We start from the raw sequence: 19,388 nt of genomic DNA, 5'->3' as shown, positions 1-19,388 counted from the left end.
ATTGATCTACTCATATTTACATGTTTTCAAACTGCTAGGTTGGCAGAAGCTGGGGTTAACAATGGGAGCTCACTCTGTCTTGTGGATTCGAACTGCTGACCTTCTGGTCAGCAAATCCTGCAGCTTAGCGATTTAATCTGTTGCGCCACCGTGGCCCCCTGAGAAAAGGGGATAGTGTGATGACTCATGGGCCTTGTAGTCCTGCTCATGACATTGTAATGCCTGATGAAGAAGAAAACTTGGGTTTTTTACCTTCCCAGTCAGAACTGGAATCTTCTCAGCCAGATCTTTCCCAGGCAGATCTGGGAACCTTGCACCTGCAAGAAAGTTGTGTCCCAGAAGTATGTCAAACAAACCCTGAGCCTACATCTCCCGTGTTCTCTCGCCATGAGTTTTGTAAACAACAGAGGGGTTTGGAAGCAGCTTCGCGCAGGAGTGCGAGAATAGCAGCTAAGAATGTACCCAATTAAGTCTGCTTTTCGTGAGAATCTTTAAGGAGTCAATTCGTCAGCCTCCGGAGCGAGTTGTGTCTGGACAGCGCGCTCCGATTCAAGCCTCGTTCCTGCTCAAGCCTTGCCTTGTTTCCAGCCTTCGCTCCTGTTTCCCAGCCTTTGTTTACCTACGGATCTTGCCTTGTTTCCCAGGACTAAACCTTGCCTTGTTTCACGGATTTTACCAAGTTATTCCACGGACCTTGTTCTTGTTCCTCGTTACCTTGTTCCACGTTTCAAGCCTTGTTTCAAGTATCAAGTTATTTCCTAGCCTTGCTCAAGTTCATGGACTAAAGGACCTTGTCATCTCCCCTCACTTTGCCTGGCAAAGTGAGTGTTTCGGTTATTGGATTACAACTTTGGACCTTAATATTTCATATTGGACATTGTTTCTTTGGACTAATTTTGACCTTTCCTGAAAGGTCTACTTCTGGACTAACTTTTACATTTGCTTTTACTAACTTTATATATTTCCTTAATAAAGATATTAGATAGAATCTGGCCTCTGCGTATGGTTATTGGTGCTCTGTAGCCTGGGTCGTGACAGATAGTTCCTTTTAAAATAAAGTGTTCACATTGACCCATGGATCAGCTTAGCCAGGTTTCTGAGTTGATATTTTGACTATTTCTAGACCTATACATGAGTGTTTCTGAGTAAACACGCGTAGTATTTTTGCATACATTTTGGATTTCATTAATGAAGGTTTACAATTCTTCTATTAAAAATGAGTTGATAAATTGTCAATGGCTATCCAATTAATAATAATGGAAAAGCACAACTCTATCAAGAACAATATAGAAGGCTGCTGGATTTTTTTTTTAAATGGAGCTATTAAGTACAGCTATATTAACACAGAAAATTAAGATTCAAATGGAAAAATAAAAAACTGATCATTTTATGTAAGAATTGTGATCACTAGTTAGCATATTTGCAAACTGATCTTGTGAACTGTGACTACACAAATAAATATAAAACCATATGTTTGTATGTATTGCCTCTGGAGATATTCCATCATTGTTGCTGGTTTTGTGTTAAACGAAACAAAATTAAAATGATTAATCAAGGATGGATAGCTATAATTACATTTTTTTTCATTTCTAAATAGGGATGGAGATTTGGATGTAATTTGAGTTTCAATTGTTTTTATTTGGTATGAGGAATTAATAAAACAGTAAGATCCTGTAAAAGTCAATATCGGACAATTATTGGCTAGGATATGCAGTTGATTTTTCCCAATCAGCCAAGAAATAATGTCAATCAAAAACGACAAGTTATTACAGTTTTTCCTAATCTGGTGTCCTTCTGATGAGCTGGATTATACCTTCCATAGTATTCACCAAATCAAAAAACGACTGGCATTGTACTCCAATACATCACAGACAAGTTATAATAGCTTTTCCTAATGTTTTCCCCATTTTCTCACCTTTTGCATCTTTAAAAATTTTGTCTTGCCCCTCCTTACCCTGAAACACTAGGAGCTCCCGGTGACACAATGGGTTAAACCCTTGTGCCAGCAGAAATTCTGACCGAAAGGTTGGTGGTTCTAATCCGAGGAGCGGGTTGAACTCCTTGCAGACAGCCAATTTTCTCACACCAGAAAAGACTTGAAGTTTCTCAAGTCGCTTTTGACACAAAAACAAGACAAAATCCTGAAACACTAACTCCTCCATGGTTCCAGAAGGCAAGTGAGAATGACATAATTTCCATACATATATATGCTCATTTCTCATGTTCAAGGACACAGGGAGTAGAGTTACATGGAACGCTACAAAACTACAGCCAGATATCTCAGGATATCTTCAGGGCAAGACCAAAGACAACTTGACTTGGCAGAAAGCGGTTCATCAAAGAAAACAAACAACAGCCATTGGGATGCCAGAGGAGAGCCAAAAGAAGTATACACTTGGTCCTGTTACACAAAGATAACAGAATAAACTACAAATGATTCAAAAATACCTCCCAGACTTGTGTGGAAACTTGCCAAAGGAGAGGGTGGAACGGGGTGGGCAGATTCCCCTCTGATCCTGAGGCTTATTTGTAGGCGCACAACTGCTGCTGCAAAGACCTCTAGCAGTGCGGAAACAGGTAGAAAATGAGTCAGGCCTGCCTGCATCAGGTTGTGCCATCCATTCCTCATTACATAGAGACAAATTACCCAAGCAATTAGGTACTCAAGGAAGGAAACAAAAGCCTTAGCCTGTGACAAATGACTCCTTGTCAAATTCCTCTTCTGGCAGAATTAATTCTCAGACAGCTGCAACTATTGAAGAAAGAGGATGCACAAACCGCCTCTGGAGTTTCAAGATCAGCACACAGGCTGACACATGGACTTCTCGCCAATCACTGGCAACACAAATTATGCCGGTTCAGGCCACCCTGCCTGCTCCCGTCCCTATTAGCTGAATTACAACTGGTTTCTTACTAGTCATCCATTCCTATCCATCCACATTGCAAGCCAAGTATGTAGGTAAATAAAATTGGCTATTTTATTTACTGACATATGACAATCCTTTCTCTCTAGGCTTTTCCTAGGTCCTCCAGCATAACTAGAAATCATTCACTCAATAGGGTTCACTTTATCTTTAGTTTTTTCTCATTGTGGTAAAATTGTGAGTGTACCCCTCATGGATACAGGGATCTTACTGTAGTCTTCATCAGACTTAGTGACCATCCTGACAATGTGTTGAACTGCAAATCACACAAACACAGCTAGGGGTCTGCTTTACAATTTTCTACCGTTAACACCTAGCCTAATATAAAATTTGGGAAAGTCAAAATAACACACACTTTAGTTGCATTCTGACTAGTCCTAAGGGCTTAGAGGTGGGGAATTATACAGCTCATAGGCTATAGGTAATACTCGGAAGAGGCAGATTCAATGCAATCTTGCAAATGCCACTGGCATTCCCAAGTTCCTGAATGTATTCGGCCAATCCTTCTCATTTTCAGACAAAACCGTAAGTCAAAACAGCTCCAGAACCTTTCAAAATTCTGTCTTGCCCCATCTCACCCTGAAGACTTCTGGGACCAAGTCTTCAATGGTTCCAGAAGGCAACTGCGGGTGACATAAATTCCAGTTGCCCAAAATGGCAGTCATAGAGTATGTCCAATAAGGATATTGTCTCAGCGCTGAATTGATATGGCCACACTTTTGTATCTTATTGTATAGTCAGCCTTCAGAACACGAGCACTAGACCACTGTGAAGTGAAAAACTATGAATAAAAACATAACTATTTTTGTTTACTTGACAGAACACCTCTTTAGGAATTTCTAGGTCTTCCAGAACAACTCTGTGGTTAACTTCTATTGGAAACTGACCACAGAATCAGACCTAAGGAGTGCCTAGAGAGATATTCTCTCTAGAAATCTCTAGATCCTCCAGGATGACATGAGGAAGTTCACAACAGAGCCAATAGATCCCTAGAGATATCTGCAAAAGTCATGAGGGACAGAGATAAATCCCAACTGCCGCCTTTTGGTAGCTCTGGGAGCAAAGGTCAGAACCCATGAAAACAGAACAATAACTTCAGGTTAACCTTGAGTATATAATGTAAAAGACCTTGTGACCGAAAAGATAAATAGATATTATAATAATTGTTTGGCAAAATGTTGACTTCTGAGAAGAAAGAATTTGTGAGCTTACAGACATAAAGATTACAGAAACACATAGATGTTGTTGGCTTAGAAAGAGCATGGATACGGAACGAAAAGATTATTATGATAATCACGTATCTCAATGATCACCACCCAATTTCTGCCAACATGCAGAATAAACCTGAGAGTCCTTTTGTCTGTATTCCTCTTTCTCAAAGAGCAGGGGGTAACATGTGCCCTCACTGTTCCGCTTTCTCATCCTGAGAAGGTTGTCATTTTTTGGCAAAATACTGATAGTCTATGCTTTTTCTCCCATCCGCAAGGTCCCCCTGTACAAGACACATCCCTGCAGTTTATCTGGCAGTAAGATGGCTCCTGCATAGCCTCTGCTTCTTAGCATAGCTCTTAGCAACACACTGGGAGCTTTTCCCAAAATATTGCTCTCTGTCGTCCCTCTTGGTCTCAAGTGTGCGATCAAGTCTCCAGAAGAAAAATCTTCACACATGCAGGCAGCAGAGATTATTGCAGCCTCATCCAGTCAGGCCAAGGAACAAAAAGCATTTGATGGCAGCCGTATCTAATGGCATTATCTCTGAGTGGACTTCCATTTAGTTTATATATTCTCCTCAGAAGTATGCAAGAGGGTGACTGTCACTTATGCAGATGCCCAGACACACTGCCTGGGAACTGACACGAAAAAAGACTCAGAATAGGTGGGGAAAGGGATTAATATGAAAATGCTATATATCAGTAATTTCACCTGGTACATGAACCAGCCTAGTTTCAATGCAAGAAAAGCCTCTGTCCTTAAAGCAGAATTCTAATAACTGTATGATCTGAAAATAGTGTGCAATTGTACTGAAGACAAAAAGGCATAGTGACTACAGAAATATTGCTAAATATTTTTACCAATTTTGGAAAACCTAATAAGAATGGAGAGAAAAGGTGATCTTACATTAAAAAATGATAGAAATGAGCACCCTGTCATGCATGGAGACTGTGGAAACACAACCCCACAACACAGAACACAATGGCAGTCACTACTTGGATATACAAAGGAACCTAATTAGGATCTAATAATTATCAGTTGAAGTACTTTGAGTAATACAAATCTAGATCTCAATGCTTCCAGGTCTCAATGCTTTTCATAAACGTAATCTATGAAAGCTTGTGCTACCAACTCACTTAGTTTCCCACAAGATCCCTTTGTATACTAGGTCTCAATGGTTATCTTATCAGAAAGCAAACAATATCAGAATCTGTGGTGGTGTACAGTTAGAGCTTGTGGTTAGTGAAGTCTTTTGCCACAACTTTTCCATTTCCCAAGCTTCTATTGGCGGTAGGTTGATGACTCAGGCCCAGAGCTTTCCTTGTATAAACAAATCTAACAATCTGGGCTGGGGTTGGGCATGGTGTGAGTCCTGGGCCAAAAGTGGTTCCTAGATGCCATGTTTGTGGCCCCTGAACCCACAAAGACCCTTCCCTCTTCCAGAGTTTTCTATCCCAAAACTAGGCCCAAATTGATTGCTGTTATCGTTATAACTTCAAATGTTTTTATTATAGCGATGCAGGAAAACTGAGCAGCCCCATTCTTTCATCACTGTCTGCAGTTGTTCAGGGTATAAGCTAGGCATGAATACCCAAACCCATAGGATTCCGATTTAAAGTACTGTATTCCTGTATTAACTGTTTCACTTTCATTTTCAAGATAATGATGGAAATGGGGAACAAGAGAGCAGGGAGAGGAGGAGCATTTGTCTGTTATGTTTCACTATTTTGCTATTTGAGCATTTGACTATTTACAGGTTAAGATAATTGATCCGCCTGCCCTAAGAAACCATATTTCCATTACCCTTGAGAATTTTTACAAGCTACAGTTATTTATGTAGTTGAGACCAAACATCTGTACTACCAGGTGATGCTCTGGAAGCAGAAGTTTATAACAGAAACAGTTGTAAACAAACTATAGTAAGTTTTGCATATAGTCTTGGGAAATTATACATCGAAACTATTATTACATTACCACATTGAGCAGTATATAATCTACAATGGTCAAATTCTAGCAAAGAACAAGTAGGGGGGATGCTAACTTCCATAAAGGAAATGTCACCCCTTGTGAAGAGATCATGTCTCTATTTTGCTACATATTCTGCTGTGCAAGTTCAGTATTCAACCTGTGCATCCATCAAAACACATACACGTTTGTCACATGTGACAATGCACCTGTGACAAGCATACATTACTTCATCCTTCTAATAACTTATACACCATCAAGAAATGCAATATTTCTTATTATCTAATACTATGTGTAACTAATAGTGCAGTTAAAAAAAAACAATCATGTTGTTAAAAATGATACTGAGAGTGGCCGAGGAAAGTTAGCAATCTTGTCTTTGTCTTTGCAAATCAGTAGATAAAATGTTCTTGTAAAGGGCAAACCCTATTTTTTTTTGTTTTTGTTAAAAGAACTACAGTAATTCACTGATATTAGGGTGCACTTTTTCCCATTTTGGAGCCCCCGATGGCGCAGCAGGTTAAACCACTGAGCTGCTGACTTGCTGACTGAAAGGTTGGTGGTTCAAACTTGGGGAGCAGGGTGAGCTCCCGCTGTTAGCTTCAGATTCTGTCAATCTAGCAGTTTGAAAACATGCAAATGTGAGTAGATGAATAGGTACCGCTCCGGTGGGAAGGTAACAGCACTCCATGCAATCATGCTGGCCACATGGCCTTGGAGGTGTCTAGGAACAACACCAGCTCTTTGGCTTAGAAATTGAGATGAACACCAACCGCCTGAGTCGGACTCAACTAGACTTAATGTCAGGGGAAAACCTTTACCTATTACCTTTTTCCATTTTAGGGGCTCCAAAAGTGGGGTGTATCTTGTAGTCAATGGCACCTTAGATTCATGGGTTTTGAGGCCTCTAGAATGGGAGAAAAGTGTGTTTGCTTCAAGAGGTGGAGGGGCTCCAGTCCCAAAGAATTTTACTTTGCTTTATTTTTAATTCACTTGACTCCAAGAGAAGAAGTGGAGGAGCAAGGGAGGAGCCAGTCAGCTGTTTACTGGTCTGGTTGAACTAAGCCCCGCTTCTTGCTTCCCCTCCTCCCAAAAGGGTCCATAGAGCTAGGAAAAAAGGGTCATAAGATGACTTCCATTTTGAAACAAAACCAAAATACTGAGCATACGGAGGAAATTTGAAAAATATAAGAAAATTGTTTTCTCAAAAATGGAAGCTTCAAAAATGGGGGTGTGCCTAACATTTGACCCTTAACAGTGAAAATATTAACTTTGACTTATTGCAATGATTAAAAACATACCGTATTTCACTGAATGTATGGCACCATCATAGAATCATAGAATCATAGAATCATAGAATAGTAGAGTTGGAAGAGACCACATGGGCCATCTAGTCCAACCCCCTGCTAAGAAGCAGGAAATCGCATTCAAAGCACCCCCGACAGATGGCCATCCAGCCTCTGCTTAAAAGCCTCCAAGGAAGGAGCCGTGGTGGAGGCTCCTTCCTTGGAGGCTTTTAAGCAGAGGCTGGATGGCCATCTGTCGGGGGTGCTTTGAATGTGATTTCCTGCTTCTTAGCAGGGGGTTGGACTAGATGGCCCATGTGGTCTCTTCCAACTCTACTATTCTATGATTCTATGATTCTATGATGGTGCCATACATTCAGTGAAATACGGTATGTTTTTAATCATTACAATAAGTCAAAGTTAATATTTTCACTGTTAAGGGTCACCACCTGGCATCCCTGGGACTCCACATGGCCACCAGCACTAACATAAGTCATGGCATCCCCACACTAAGCAGCTCAATTTTAATTTCCTTCAATTGAAATCCCCCCAATGCCTCGGAGGGGCACTATGTGGGCACTCTGGTTTGTTGTGGAAAATTAAAATGGTGAATTGCTACTGCTGCTAATTGGTTCTTGGTTTTCTCATGTTGTTATCAGGGGTGAAGAAAAGGAGAACTGCTACTGAGAAAAAGCAGCGTATGCCAAAGCACCTAAGCAACTATAGAATAAAATATGAATTCCCTCTGCTTAGACTGAGCTACAACACTGCAAGGGTGACTGTGCCATCTGGAAGTGTGCCATACTGATACCAACTGCATTGCATATAGTCACTTAGTTTTTAAAAACAAACCTGAGAGCAGAACCATCAATATTTTGTCCACTCTCTCACAGCCCCAGTATTGTTATGTTACCTTTCCTTTTCAGCTACGAATATATAGCTGATTTGCTCAGCAACCACTGGCTACTGAAGAGTGGTATATTATTGTCAGGCTTATAATTGATAGGATCTAGTACAGGGTGTAGATAATCCATCCATTTTGAGTTTCTACTAATATACAATGCAGCTGCCTCATCGCAGAAGAGTCCTTTGTTAAATTGCACCTTCTTGCCCGATATTGTTTTTTTTTTCTTGCCCGATATTGTCCTGAGCTGTGCATACTGCTTTTTTGAACACAGATCCCTAACCTCTTGTCAGCAGCTTTAGGCTACTCAGTTTTTAGTGGCTTTATTATATGGATTTTTCCCTACCAATATACTTAGAGCAACTTGATTTAAACCTGCTAAATCCCCATTGTATTGCTAACTCACTCAACTCTGGAATATTGGCTCAGCTCACATGTTCTTGACATCTGAGAGACAAAAAGTGTAACTCAAACAAAGTGGTGGTGGTCACTAACATTAGAAAACATACAAGGAAAATGCAACATGGCAGCAACATAAATGTTACTGCAATACAAAGGCAATATCTGAAATTTATCCTTGAATCCTGCAATCAGTTCTAAGAACACAAAGAAATGGAACTATGAGGAAGAAAACACTCTGGTAGCCAAAGGAATATAATGATGGCTGACAGCTTTAATATCAATAAGACAGTGAACACATTACATTTTTTACTCCAAATTTTAAAGGAGCTATTCACAATACTGAACACTCCAATATTGAACAGACAAGAGTTCTTTCTCCCACCCTGGACCTTCCACAGATATATAAACCCCACTGGCCTAGTTTCCAACATACCTCACAACCTCTGAGGATGCCTGCCATAGATGTGGGCGAAACATCAGAAAAGAACGCTTCTGGAACATGACCATACAGCCCAAAAGACTCACAGAAACCCAATAATGAACACTGTTACCAAAGCAGGTTTACAATTTGGATGGCTCCTTTAAAGTTTAGGCTAAAATCTGAATTAGATTTACATACACCCCACTGACATGGAAGCCACCATTTGTGGAAAGTAGTCAAAATTTGAAGGATCATCTAATGTTTGGCCTACTTAGCTTACATCTTCTTGGGCAAATGGTTTCACAAACAGACTCTAATGTGCAGTGCGTGTGTGCACGCGCGTCATGTCTTCTTGAGTTCCCCTTCTTTTCAAAAAAGGATTATATTAATCCGATTCTGGTTTTGTATCTCTTAATGGAGATGGATTAGTCTGTGGCTCACCTTTATGTAATAAATAAGGAGAAGCAAATATACACATTATTCCATCATGCTGCTTGTAGGGCATGTTGAAGTAATTTCTAAGCCTCTCACTTGGAAACAATAAAAATTAAACATTGAAAGCTTATTAACAACCCAGATTAGCATGCATGACTGTGGGGCTTCTGTGGCAGAAACAGCACTAATTCTTCAGGAGGCTTTAGAGACAGGAGCTCCCTACAATTTAGGTTCCAGGGTGCTACTAGCTCTTTCTGCATCAGATGAGAAAGCAAACCAGATTTCCCCTTAACAGAAAGAAATTCTTAATATCTAGCTTTCACTGCCTTATAAACCTTATTCTGTGAGACACTTCTAGGGAGGTTGAAGAAGGAGATATTTATTTACCAATGTTGTTAGCAGATTTTACTTCTTAGAAGTAAATGGGCCATACCAAAGGTTTCTCTGAGATGCACATAAAAACTACTGGGTAAACGGTCTGTGTACTCTCCCAGTTCCATGATAACATGGTACAGAATACCTGTGCTGAGCAGCTCAAGATGTTGCCCCTATCAGATGTCTTACTCCATTCTTTGCAGTTGTCTCAAAACTACTGGCAGATTTCAGAGTCATTTTTAAGGTATGAGGAAACCACATATTAAAGGGGGAATGTGTGTAAATATGCCCGGTTGTGTGTGTGTGCATTTAAGGATATGTCTACATAAACCAAAATAATCCAGATTCACCACATGAAGCCAAATGTACCTGCAATAAAGCAAACTGAAGCCATCTTGCTTTTCAGATGGTCAACCAGGCAGCAGTGCCCTGTTCTCCTTGGGGCTGCCATTGCTACCTCACCTTCACTGGCAGAGCATTGCTAGTGATATCGCACACAGCCTGCCAGGGGTGAGTCCCTAACATATCCTTCCAGGGCTGATCATTGAGGGATACAGAAAATAGCAACACTTGCCAGCACCAATGTGCCCCAGTGAGTTTTTTTTTTGATGTGATGTGAGGCCAATTGAATCACCCTGCATCTAATCCAATCTTGCTGTTCATGCTTCAAAAACACTGGGAGAACATAGACATTTCCTGGATGTTGTGGAGTAACTCATGAGTATTCTTAAGCCATATTAAAGGTGAAAAGTAGCAGAATAGCACATACTTAATCTGACCTGATTGCAGCAGATTCAAAGTAATGGGTTTTTCTAGACATGCCCATTGATTCCTGTTGAAACAATGAATTGTATAAAGCCAATAAAAATCATAGGGTTTTCTTTTTTTAATTAATTTTATTTACATACATTGACAACTTACAGTGAAACAGAACACAAAACAATGAACATTTTACAAACACATAACCCTACCACCAAGGCCTGAACAAGTATCATTTCCTTTACCATAAGATTCATAAGTCTTTGGATATGACATTAAACAAATGTCATATCCATAATTCCTGACCAACAAGGTTGTATTGTTTTCCTTTTCACTTTCTAGAACATATTTAATAAAAACTGATCAATATAAATCAAAATCAGATCTATTAGTTTCCCCCCTGAACACCCTCATTTCCATTGATAATTTATCATTTAAGGCTACATTCTATACCTCCCCCTTCCAGTGTGAGGTTGGTTACTATCTTCCAATTCCTTGCAATTATAAGTCTCGCCACTGTGAGTAAAATAATCACAAATTCTTTATTTTCCATTTCTAAATTCAACTTTATAGCGTCCATTAATAATGCTAACCTAGCATCTGGGGTGATATTTAATCCTATAATGTTACCAATTTCTATAAATATGATGTTCCAAAAACTCTTCAACTAGGAGCATTCCCTCAATAAATGAAAACAGGGTTATTTTAAGCAAGGAATAATCAGAAATGGTTTTGTCAGTTCCTTTTTCTGTAATGTAGACTAAAGCACCTAGTATTCATCGTATTACATCCAAGTACTAACCACGGCACACAGTATTTAAGTTCAGATGGAATTTGGTGCCTTTAGTGTATTTAGGACCGATACCAATCTGGGTGAAATTAAAATACTTTATCACTTGCTTTGGGAGACAACTTGTCTTCTATTAACTGCCCATGTTAATTGTGACAGTACGATTTTTCATTTTCTCATGTATGTCCATAAACATGAACAAAACCATACATAATGTCCAATTTCATTAGACTGGGACATTTTCCATATGTGTGTTATCTAGGGGACTTTGATATCTAAACAGAATGAGATTATAACTAGGATATAACTTATTTTATTCATATAGATGGCATGTTGTGTGTGAGCAATCTGATGCATATTGATTCAATAGTAAACCCACTGTGTTCAATGGAACTTAGTTATTAGTAGGTGTATTCCTAATAGCAACCTTTAAAATTTCTTTATAAGATTTATCTCACTGAAAAATAGAACTGGCTAGACACAATTGATTTTTAAGTGGATTTTAGTGGTTCCCAAACTTATTTGGCCTACCGCCCTCTTTCCAGAAAAAATATTACGCAGCGCCCCCTGGAAAGGGGGGCGTGGCTCAGAGGGGGTGGGCGTGGCTCCTGCTCAAGAGGACGGGGCTGAGCCTCTCCCCTAGTCCTAGATGCTGTGTCATAACAGGCGCCTCAGGGGTTCAGCCCTGTCTCCGGCACTTGGGAAGAGGCCCTGCCCCTCCCCTGGCCCTGGCCCCGTCTCCTAATAGGTGCCATCACCGCCCCCCTAGATCGCTGCACCAGGGGGGAGTAGTGCCCACTTTAGGAATCACTGCTCTAGAACATGTGGATCACTGCCATGTACTTGATGGGGCTAACCCTGTTCAAATATTTACAGCTGAAAATATTTAAATTTTCACATTTAAATCACATCACACATGGCAGCTGTTAGCAATCCTTCACCTTCCAGGTGTTTTCAATTTCAGCTCCTAAAAGCTAGGGTTCCTGGGTACTGAAATAAAAACATCTGCAGGGCCAAAGGTTGAGAATAACTGACACACAGTCTACAAAATCTATCAATATTCAAAGACCCAAATAAATATAAGCATGGAACAAATCTGCTTTAAAAGTACACATGGTGATTTCACACTAGAGTTTAACAGCTGCAAAAATCTCAAAAAATTCAAAAAGTACAAAAAGACTGAATAATTTAAGTCCTCTCAAGTAAAAAAATAACTTGAATTCACGCAAAGTCAGAATGCAGTGAAGTCACAGGTCATGGAATTCCCACATACTCCTATCAATATTTATTTATTTATTACAAATAAATATTGCATGCAAGCCTTAGTGGCAGTAGCCTGCAGCAACTCCAGCAGGAAGCATTCACACTGCTATAGGGGGGCTTCTTTCCAGGTGTGAGTATGTCTCTTGTTAGTGGGAAGTGTCTTGAGATGCATGCTTCTTAGCCATGCTGCCCTTATTTTTTACAGCACAGATGAATACAAATAACTATTTTCTGCTAGCAGATAACCCCCAGTACTTTATAACTAAAATTAGCAAGGTTTTTGGTTCTTGATGTTGAACTTCTTGAACCCTCAGCAAGAAGCCACTGATGTGTAAGATTATAGGTTGGGCCCTTAGGGCTGACCTGTGACCTATTTTTTGGCCGAAAGAATCAGGAGACCTAGATACCTTTCTTTGCCACTGCATCAAGGTGGGAATTGGCTCAGTTTAAAAGCATGTCATGTGACAATCAGAAATGTTAAGAGAAGCAGAAATTGTTCTTTTGTTGAAGCCATGACATTTTGTGAGCAGTGTACAACAATCCGGCCCCCAGGGGACAAAGTAGCCCCATATTTGGATGCAAAAGTTTCTATTGATTTTTATTTCAGAGAGATATGCTGTACATTAGATGACTTTAGAAATGCTGTGTAGTGGAAGGAACACAATTGTACAGTCCCACAAGCGGTGGACAAAAGCTTTATGGACTCCTACCCTGACTTTCATCTGACATTGCCAGGATGTTTTGCACCACTGATAGCAGGGAGCCCTGGAGACCTAGGGGAGAGTTTCTTTCTATGCAAAAAATGAAAAATGGGGAGAAGAAAAAGACATTACAACACACACACACACACACACAAACACACACTTTCACCTGTCCCTTTCATTTCTACAGCTCTTAATACTAAATAAGAACAGCTACATTGTGCATCCCTTGTGGTCTGCAGGGTCAATCATTTTTCAGAATCTGAAAATATAACTTTTGGGTGATAACTAACACCCCACCTCCAAATAGTTATTCCAAGCTCTGCTCTTGCTACAAATAGAAGTGGCTTTTACTTACGGTATGTGAGGAAAGCAACGAATCTGGTGATTTTATAAGATAGAATAACTCTCCTGTCTCCCTTATATTCCAGGGCCAAAATGTGTTCCATTGTAGTCCAGGCAGACAAGCCCGGTGTTGTATTAACAGGACAACAGTGCATTGTGAGAAGCTACTTCAACATCATAATTTGGCTTGGTCAAATTGCAATATACCTCCAAGAAGCAAGAAAATAACCAACAGGCAACCTCTCTATGAATCTCCTGTCCTTTCTACTTCATAAAACCCATGCTACCTATCTTGTATTGAAGAAAAAGCAAGTCATCAATGAGTCTTTTCAAGACAGCAGGAATGGAAATAGTGGTAGGCTGTGGAAAGTGAAGTGAAATAATATTATCCTGTACTCAGGATTGTGAATTCCTATCATATGGATCCCAATATGCTAAGCATGATGATTGAAAAGACCTATCTAGAATATAGATCTGGAAAACAGGTGACAGACCTGCATTAAATCTCTAATCTCATTGCTAAGCATGTATCTATTCATTTTATTTTGTCAAGATGACTGTGGGTGGAATCTTGAGTAAATACTTCACAAAGTATAGGAACTTTTTTTGCCAAAACCAATCGGAGTCTGCCACAGGAGGAGATAATTCCTTACATTTTACAAGGGTTAAAGTAGGGATGGGGAAAGTTCCCACTAGACCTCATCATTGCCATTGATGCGTAGAGCTGATTGATATGCCAGTTCAAAAACAGCTAAAGCCCCATATGTCCCCTGAAGTTTTTCTCCAACATTTCCTTCTTTCTGTAAATAAGAACTATATAATAATTTTTGACAGTCTTACTACTTGCCTTCTTTTTTTTCAAACTTTGATAGACACTGTTCTTAGAGATGGCTCTATATATCAAACATTAATTAAGCCAGTAATGGAATGTCTTCTGGATGCTTTCATAGACCTGACATAAACATCACAGTCAACACCTCATGCAATTAACAGCATCTATACTACGCTAGGTTGTACTTAGAATAAACCTCTAAATTTCTCAAAGGTACGTTTAACTACTTTGTGCTCTGCACATCTGGTCTTGCATACTCCTCTACAAATTAGGTGTCACAATAATCAGTCAGCCCTTCATCAGTTTACCATTCTCAGAACATAGTGCTTGATTTCCAACAAATTTGGAGCTTGTATCTGTCAGTGTAAATTAGCTCATTTTTTTCAAGCAAATATCACAGTTTCTACTATAACTGCAGGCTAGCAGACTAAGCACATTCTCAGTCCCGTTCTATACTGTCATATAAAACCCAGATTACAGTAGAGTCTTGCTTATCCAACATAAGTAAATATTATTTGTAAGCCGCTCTGAATTCCCTTCAGGGTGAGAAGGGCAGGATATAAATGTAGTAAATAAATAAATAAATCTGAGACTGGATCTACACTGCCCTATATCCAAGGATCTGATCCCAGATTATCCCAGAAAACTCAGAATATCAAGCCAGATAACCCAGAATATCAAGGCAGATAATCCACAATATCTGCTTTGAACTGGGTTATCTGAGTTCAAACTGCCATATACCAGTTCAATTTTGGATTTTATGCAGTGGTGTGGAAGGGGCCTGGGATCAGATCCTGGGGTATAGGGCTGTGTAGATTCATCCTGAGGCCCCTCCTACACTGCCCTATAATCCAGATGATCAAAGTAGATAATCCACATTATATGTTTTGAACTGGATTATATGAGTCTACACTGCCAGATAATCCAGTTCAAAGCAGATACAGTATAATTTCGCTTATCCAACCTTCGCTCATCCAATGTTCTGTATTATACAACACAGTCTGCCTCCCACCTGGATCCACAGCTGTTTCTCTAGGTAGCAAACCGTAGTGGTCCAACATGCCCAACAAGTGCAGCCACGCTCCCAAACAAATGGCAGACTTGTTGTAGAACATGATGTTTTGGTGCTTAATTTGTAAAATCATAATGTAATTTGATGTTTAATAGGCTTTTCCTTAAACCCTCCTTATTATCCAACATTTTGACTTATCCAACATTCTGCTGGTCCATATACATAATATTTACAGTGTATTATATCACTAGCACAGCACAACACTAGCACTATATACCAGCATATTGCATCACACCACTATACTGTAATATTACCAATAATATTACATGTAATAAATAATATATAATTAATATTATTATTAGCTTTATATTGCATTACATTATATTATTATCAATATTACATGTATATACAATATATATTTATTATTATAAATGATATTATATATTATGAGAGGAGGCAGACCCTTCACCCAGTGTGTGATTGATGACTTGCCAACACCTACAGCATAATGCACATTTTCCTGTGCCACATTCATTTCTAAATATCAAGATGTTATCAGCATAGAGACATGTGAACTTTACTTAAACTCAAAGAAAAAATGGGACAGGATGTGATCCAATTTTTATAGATGTTTGAGAAGGCCAAATCGTGGGGTACAGTTATGGCAATGCTTTTCTCTGAGACAGAGTGTGTGATGTATCCCAAGGTTACCCAGTGGGTTTCCATAGCCGAGAGGGTACTCAAATCCTGGTGTTCCAGAGCCTTAATTTAGCACTCAAACATTATACTACACTAGCTGTGCCCGGCCATGCGTTGCTGTGGCGAAGTATGGTGGTATGGGAAATAAAGTATTGAGGAATTGTATATTGAATATTGATAATCTTATATTATCTGCTTAGAACTGGATTATATGAGGCCCCTTCTTCACAGCTGTATAAAATGCACACTGAAGTGGATTATATGGTAGTGTGGAGACAAGATAATCTAGTGCAAAGCAGATAATATAAGATTATAAATGGGTTATATAGCTGAGTGTAAGGGCCTTGAGTCTACACTGCCATATAATCCAGTGAAAATTAGATAATCTGTGGAAGAAGCCTAAGTGAGGCCTAAATCTGCTTGTCCCCTAACTGAACCCTGGCTGTCCCTTGGCTGAGTTGGTTGCTAGTGTGATCGAGGTGACCACCCCCCCCCCCCCAGGACTTTGTAAAAGATAGTTCAAAAATCAAGACTTTATGTTCTATATTCCATATATTTATAGTAGAAGGTGATTGAGACTTTTTACTGGAGTTTACTGTGGATTATCCCTGCACTCTGAGGCAAGAGATAACAACTTCATGAATTGTAAAATCATGCTGCTAAAACTCCACTTTTATGAATTTCCATGCTAGGTTCTCCAGATGTTATGAACTTCGTTCTTATCAAATATTTTTAATTGTTTATATCATTCATGATTCCCCTTTATGCAATGTAACTCACTTTTATGGATTCTCCCTTATTTCCATGAAATCTATCTGTCTGCCTATATGTATTTGTACTCTTTGGGATCCCCGGAAAATATGTATTTTTCCCAGCATGGTTTATATTCCAACTTTATTTTATCTTTTTCATTTTATTTCATATAATTGTCAAGTCATGAAATCAAATAGGAAATATTTTGAACTCAACCTGAACCCCAGAACCCATCCCAGTTCCTATGACCCAGGCTTCCCTTTCCAAAAACAAAAGGATAATCTGCCACTGCTAAACCCAATCAAATTCAGATTGCATGGACAATATAGGGCTTGAGTCGCCGAATTCGGAGTATTGACCTAAAGGTGATTCGCCCCCAAGGCAAACATTGTCATATCTCATCCAAAGGAAAATCCAGGACACCTCAGGAAGGCGCCCTGCAGAGCCTGTCAATTATGGCTCATCACCACCCATCTCTACTTCCACCCCTGACACCCCAAGGCATATCTAAAATCTGTATATGTGACAGAAACCCGGACATCCTTGATTGCTGCCATTAATCCCTTTAGAAATCGGTCTAGCAGGAATTAATCCGATATTTCCTGCCCTGTCACTTAATTGTTTCAACAACTCCCGCCTTCTCCTTCCTGATTGGCCCGAGTAGAGACAAAAAGCAGCTCCCTATTGGACCAACAGAGCAAGGCGGGAAACGAAAGCCTGCCTCGTTCAACCTTCTAGCCTATCAACGATCAGGAGGGCGGGGGGAGCGGGGCGGGAAATTCAAAGGGCTGTCAGACTGAAATTTTGTATAAATATGGCTTTATTTTGATTATATGGTACCCTAGTAGACTGAATGATCGCTACTAGAGTCCTCTTCAGCTGAATTGCTCAATAAAGACTCCTTGGCGGAATTTTCCTTCAACTTTGGCGGACCTTCTTCATTTCGGCTTCAGGTTGTATTGCGGCTCATATTTTCCTATTGGCTCCGCCAAGGTCCGTTCTCTCAGGACCGGATCGGGACTCTCCTTAAGGGCCCGATCCCCTAAAGCGCGGTCGACAACACTAGGAGACCAAGTGGGTAGAGATTAGCCCTCTAAACTGGCAGCAATTGGATAAAAACAATTATTGCTCTCCCTCTAATTAGGACTTTATTTTTCTTTTCTTTTTGTTGTATCAACCTAGAGGCATGGATGATGGGTTGTGTTGTCTAATTTTGAGGTTGGGGGGCCTGTAGTTTTGTTGTTTTGTGGGTCGCCGTGATGCCATCACTCATTTATATATATAGATTGTATCTGGTTGTTTATATACTGGCTATCACTGGTAGGAAGTGGTAGCTAGCAGGTTTGATAACAGTATACTCAAATGAAGTGTTGGACATGAAGACATGCATAGCATGAGGATGCTATGTGAGTCACCCCACCAAGCGTTCTGACTTTTGTGTCATGCAAATGCTGCACTGCTGCTGCTTTAATCCGTCTGGTTCACCTTTGTGCATGACGGGGCTTACCCTGGACAAGAGTTAAATCAATGCCTTTATATAGTATACAAAACTATAATGGCTACATATATACTACCTACTTTCCAGTATTAAGCATACTGGTGTATAATTAGAATAATTCAATATGTTAATCCCACAAGATGGAGAATTTTTGAATATGATAGTATATATATATATATTCTTCTTGCAATGACGGTTACGTCTTCTTGAGGAGATTTAGATAGATAGATAGATAGATAGATAGATAGATAGATAGATAGATAGATAGATAGCCTATCTAGTCTAATGCTGGAAAGAAGAAAACACCCAAGGTAGAACTGATAGGTTTGATTTTGTTTAAAAAAAGATTTTAAAAACCTATTAAGGAATAGTAGTAAAGGAAGGAGTAGTTTTTCCTCATGTTTTGAGTCTTGCAATTAGGAGAGAAAAACTTTGGAACTCCTACAACAACATAAAAGACAATAACTGTGTATTAATTACCCAATATCTAAAAATTCACAGCCAGAATGAGTGAGCTCTGCAAAAAGTGGCTGAATTTGCCAAGCATCACATCAAAGAGCTGCTTCCTCCCCTTTCCTTGCCTTCTTTAAAAAAATAATAATAAAAGGAATTTAATGTCTACAATACCTGAGAATGTGGTTGGATCCAATCAGCCTAACTCTCAATAGTTTCCTAAAATTTCAAGAAGTACAAAAAGTGCACTCTGTTTTAGAAGCAAGCTGCAATTCATTTTTTGGTCCAAAACAAATATACCTTTTAAATAGGAACAGGAAGGAGAAGTAGAGGTTTTCCCCCCACTAGAGCTATATTAA

The 19,388-nt window shown here is 39.5% G+C and overlaps 1 protein-coding gene across 1 annotated transcript in view; it reads right to left on the bottom strand.

The window, feature by feature from the left end:
• The window catches only part of b4galnt4 (beta-1,4-N-acetyl-galactosaminyltransferase 4), a 219,527-nt gene that overhangs the window by 71,006 nt on the left and 129,133 nt on the right, over positions 1 to 19,388 (bottom strand). The window lies entirely within an intron of this gene.

The sequence above is a fragment of the Anolis carolinensis genome, chromosome 1 (assembly GCF_035594765.1).
Source record: "Anolis carolinensis isolate JA03-04 chromosome 1, rAnoCar3.1.pri, whole genome shotgun sequence".
Taxonomy (NCBI): domain Eukaryota; kingdom Metazoa; phylum Chordata; class Lepidosauria; order Squamata; family Dactyloidae; genus Anolis; species Anolis carolinensis.
Note: the sequence above shows the minus strand (reverse complement) of the source record. Positions and strands in the feature narration are given on the sequence as shown.